Source organism: Pongo abelii, chromosome 22 (assembly GCF_028885655.2).
Source record: "Pongo abelii isolate AG06213 chromosome 22, NHGRI_mPonAbe1-v2.0_pri, whole genome shotgun sequence".
NCBI classification, from domain to species: domain Eukaryota; kingdom Metazoa; phylum Chordata; class Mammalia; order Primates; family Hominidae; genus Pongo; species Pongo abelii.
In genome coordinates, this window is record NC_072007.2 from 2,527,297 (window position 1) to 2,532,296 (window position 5,000).

General features: G+C 58.3%; 1 long non-coding RNA gene across 2 annotated transcripts; it reads left to right on the forward strand.

Annotated features, from left to right (window-relative positions):
* The first annotated feature begins 247 nt into the window (after positions 1-247).
* Positions 248-1,648, forward strand: LOC134760835 (uncharacterized). Of its 2 annotated transcripts, none has more exons than XR_010138834.1 (3): positions 248-536; positions 894-990; positions 1,153-1,648. It is a non-coding gene; the product is annotated as an uncharacterized LOC134760835 (long non-coding RNA). The 2 variants fall into 2 exon arrangements; XR_010138835.1 differs by having other exon boundaries at positions 1,178-1,642.
* Positions 1,649-5,000: the final 3,352 nt, after the last annotated feature.

Genomic DNA, 5,000 nt, shown 5'->3' on the forward strand with positions numbered 1-5,000 from the left:
GTATATCCTTCGTTTATTATGGATTAACAATGTTCGTGTATTTATTTCCTTTTCTTTTGGGGCCTGCCTGATCTTCTCACTCTGGGCTCTGGTGACCTCAGGCTCCCAAGTAGCTGGGATGGGACTACAGGGATCTCTTAAGCCCGGGAGGCAGAGGCGAACGTGGGCTGTGATCGCGCGCCTCCACTCCGGCTGGGCTGGGCTGGGCTGGGCTGGGCTGGGCTGGGCTGGGCTGGGCTGGGCTGGGCTGGGCTGGGCTGGGCTGGAGAGAAAACGGTGGATTGTCATCTTCATTACCTTACCTTTTAGCTTTATTCGTACCCTCTTATTTGCTTCTTTATTCTCATGGGTTATTCTAGGTCATTGTCATGTTCATCGTTTGCTTGCTTGTTTCATTGGTTTCCTTCCTTCCCTGCCTCTGTCGCCCGGGATCACCCCAGCCTCAACGCTTTCGACCGACCGACCGAGTGGCCGTCCTGCGTCTCATCCCTCCCGTCCCCGTTTCCTGGGACTATGGGCGTGCACCACCACACCGGGTGACTTTTATGTTCTTTCTCATATCTCATGTTTTCCGTAGGTAGGTAGGCAGGTATCTGTGTATGTGTGTATGTGAGTGAGATGGGGTCCGGCGTTCTGTCGTGTGGCCCGGGCTGGTCTCGGACTCCTGTTCTCGAGCGATCCGCCTGCCTGCCTCGGCCGCCCGCGCTGCTGCTGTGACAGGCGTGAGACGCTGCACCCGGCTCATTCTATAGTTGCCTGCCTGCCTGCCTGCCTGCCTGCCTGCCTGCCTGCCTGTCAATCGTCTTCTTTTTAGTACGGGTGTGCTCTCGCTTTGTTGTCCATGCTCTGGGCACACGTGATCGCTTTTTAAACTATGATTATTATTATTGCAGGTGTCGTCTCACACGTCGAGGTGATCTCAAACGTCTACGCTCCGGCCGTCCTTCCACGTCGGCCTCCCACAGTGCTGGGATGACACGCGTGGGCACGGTACGCTCTGGTCGTATTTCTCGTGGGTCGGTTCTTTCCGTTTTATGCACGCGGAATGCGAACAGATAAAATTTTGAGACGCGTCTCACCGATCTCCCCTCCCCCATCCCCCTCCCCCCTCCCCCCTCCCCCTCCCCCTCCCCCCTCCCCCTCCCCCTCCAGACGGAGTTTCACTCTTGTCGCCCAGGGTGGACTACGATGGCGTGATCTCGGCTCGCTGCGACCTCCGCCTCCCGGGTTCGAGTGATCCTCCTGCCTTGGCCTTCCCGAGGAGCTGGAATGACGGTGAAGCGCCGTCGTGCCCGGCTGACTTTTATATTTTTAGTACAGATGGGGTTTCTCTGTCTTGGTCAGCCTGGTCTTGAGCTTCCGAACGTTGGACGATTTTAACTTTCTTGGTGGTTGCTTTTCTCTTTCTTTTTCTTTTCTTTTCTTTCCTTCTCCTCCCCCCACCCACTCCCCCTGTCCTCCTCGTCCTCCTCCTCCTCCTTTTTCATCTCTTTCAGCTGGGCTCTCCTACTTGTGTTGCTCAGTTGCTCACGCTGGTCTCCAACTCCTGCCCTTGATGCTTCTCCCGTCACACCCACCGTCTGGTTGTTGAGATGAGCACCTCTTGTAAAATGGAAAAGATGAAAAAAATAAAGACGGAGGTGAAAAGCACGGAGTGAACCTGTCTCTTGCCGTCTCCCGGGGTGTCCCTTGGACCCCGAGAGACGGAGGGAGCTTGGCTGAGTGGGTTTTCGTGGCTGAATCCTCCCGAGGGCCTCCTTCCCTCTCCCCCTTGTCCCCGCTTCTCCCCCGGCCGAGGCTCCCGCCGCCGCCGTGGCATTTTCCGTAGGAGAGCTGTGGGAGAGGACCGACGCGGCTTCCGGATCTAGATCCCGCCGGACCTCTCTGGCTCGGCGTCCCCCGCCGGCTACCCGCCGCCTTCCGGGGAGCTCTGAGGCGGATGCCCCCCGCCCCCGTCACGTCCCGCTACCCTCCCCCGGCTGGCCTTTGCTGGGAGACCCCGGGGGAACCGCGTGGACGCTGCTTTCCGACCCTCCGGTGAACACTTCCGCCGGATGCCCCGGGTGGGCCGGATGGGATGAGACTGGACCGCTCCGGACCGTGCTGTTCTTGGGGGTGGGTTGTCGTACAGGGTGGACCGGCGGCCCCGGCGTTGGAAAGGGTGCGCGGGGGTGGAGCTGTCACGTGGGATGCCCTCCTTCCCCTCGGCCTGCCTTCGGCTTCCTCGGGCGTGAAGACGACTTCCCGTCACGACCACTTTTCTCCCCTTTCTCCACCACACGGATGAGACGCATGAGAGGGAGAAACAGCTCCATAGATACTGCTGACCTTCATTTGTGGAATCCTCAGTCACCTACACACAGACAGGTGACTACACGGGGACCCAAATCGGACACCGTTTCCGGGTCCTCATGGTGGGATTCGTCGGTCTCTCTCTCTCTCTCTCTCTCTCTCTCTCTCTCTCTCTCTCTCTCTCTGTCACACACACACACACGATTTCCGTATCTAGTTCACAAAGCACACTCACTTACCCTTTCCCCGGTACGCAGGCTGAGTGAAACCCACCCCGCCCTCCACCCGTCGGCTGACGAAACCCCTTCTCTATGATATATGAACGAGACGGTCTGGGCCGGGCACGGTAGCTCACGCCTGTCACTCCGGCACTTTGGGAGGCCGAGGCGGCTGGATCGCTTCAGGCCGGGAGTTCCAGACCGACCGCGCTGGCCGACGCGGCGAAACCCCGTCTCTCTGAAAAACAGAACGGTGAGCCGGGCCTGGTGGCCTGGGCTTGGGATCACGACTGCTCGGGAGACTGGGGCGGGCGAGTGGCTCCGACCGGGGAGGCCGAGGTTGCGATGAGCTGAGATCGTGCCACGGCGATCCGGCCTGGATGACGGAGCGAGACCCTGTCTCGATAGAATCGTAATGTTATTAGAAGGTGACTTGTGCCTGGTGATGGCCGCCTGTCGTCGCGGCTGAGAGGCTGCGATGAGGAGAAGATCGCTTGAGGCCCCGCGGGTCGAGGCTTCGGTCGGTCGGCCGTGACCCGCTGTATCCTGGGCGGTCACCGGTCGAGGACATAGGCCCCCTCCCCGTTTTCCTTTCTTTTCTTCCCTTCTCTTTTCTTCTTTTTTCTTCTCTTTTCTTCTTTCTTTCTTTCTTCTTTTTCCTTTCCTTCTTCCCCTCTTTCTTTCATGCCTTACTGCCTTCCTGCCTTTCTTCTTTCCTCCCTTACTCCCTTCCTCCCTTCCTTCTTTCCTCCCGCCTCGGCCTCCCAAAGTGCTGGGATGACTGCTGTGAGGCACCGTGCGTGCTTGGCCTAAAGAGACACCCTTTGAGAGTGAGACACGGGGAGCGCCTCCCGGTGATCTGATGGACTGATTGATTTAGAGACGGCATCTCACTCTGTCACCCCGGCAGTGGTGCCGTCGTAGCTCACTCACTGCAGCGTGGACGTTCCTGCACTCGAGCGATCCTTCCGCCTCAGCCTCCAGAGTACGGTACCCGGGACCACGGGCACGCGCCACTGTCCCCGGACCGTTTTTTTTTTCCCCCCCCCACCCCGAGACAGAGTTTCGCTCTGGTTGCCTAGACTGCGGTGCGGTGGCGCGATCTTGGCTCGCCGCAACCTCTGCCTCCCGGGTTCGAGCGAGTCTCCCGCGTCGGCCTCCCGAGTAGCTGGGATGGCGGGCGGGCGCCGCCACGTCTGGCTGATGTGGTATTTTTAGTGGAGGCGGGGCTTCTCCGTGTGGCTCGGGCTGGACTCGAACTCCCGACCTCGGGTGATCGATCCGCCCTTCCCGGCCTCCCGAAGTGCTGGGATGACGGGCGTGAGCCACCGCGCCCGGCCTTCATTTTTCAATGTTTTTCCACGGACGGGGTCTCCTCGTTTTGTTGCCACCCTCCTGACCCGGCGTCTCAGAGTGCTGGCGTGACGGGCGTGAGCCACTGCGCCTGGACTCCGGGGAGTGATTCACGACCACGACCGCTGGACTGATTCTTTCTTTCTTCTTTCTTTCTTTCTTTCTTTCTTTCTTTCTTTCTTTCTTTCTTTCTTTCTTTCTTTCTTTCTTTCTTTCTTTCTTCTTTCTTTCTTTCTTATTTATGGATGGATGAATTCTTTTAGTATTGATTTGTGTATTTCTTTTCAGACGGAGTCTCGCTCTGGGCGAGGAGAGGCGAGGCGCATCGCTTTGGAAGCCGCGGCACCGCCTTCTGAAGCCCCATTCATATGCACAGAGCCCTATTCCCTTCCTGGAGTTGGAGCTGATGCCTTCCATAGCCTTGGGCTTCTCTCCATTTAGAAGCTTTGACAGGCGCAACCCCACCCAGAGGCTGGCTGCGGCTGAGGATTCCTGGGTGTGCTGGGGCTGGAAAGTGGGTCCCCTATTTTGGATACCTCGGCCGAGACATCCCCGGGCCCCCATCGCTTGCTCACCCTTTGAGATCCCCAGCCTCCGCCACCTTGCAGGCTCACCTCTTACTTTCATTTCTGTCTTTCTTCCTTTCTTGCGTTGGAGGAGGGGGTGCGGGAATGAGGGGGTGTGGGGGGGTGGGGGTGCGGGGTGGGGACGGAGGGGAGCGTCCTAAGGGTCCATTTAGTGTCATGCCTCTTTCACCACCACCACCACCGAAGATGAAAACAACCGTCGGCTAAATACCGCCTGTTCTCATCTACAACTGGGAACTCATAGATGAGAGTTCTTGCGTGGGCAGAACGAGGGGGACCGGAGACGCGGGAGCCTACTTCAGGGAGGAGGGGTGGAAGGAGAGACAGCTTCGGGAAAAAAACAAAACACGAAAACTACCGGACACGGCGCTGAGTATCCGGGTGATGAAATCATCTGCACACTGAACACTGAACCCCCCCCCCCACCCCGTCACAAGTTTAAGTTTACCTATGACATAACACTCTTGCACATGTGTCTTCGAACAAGAAATAAAAGTTAGAGGGGAGAGGGGAGAGGGGGAGAGGGGGAGAGGAGGAGAGGAGGAGAGGA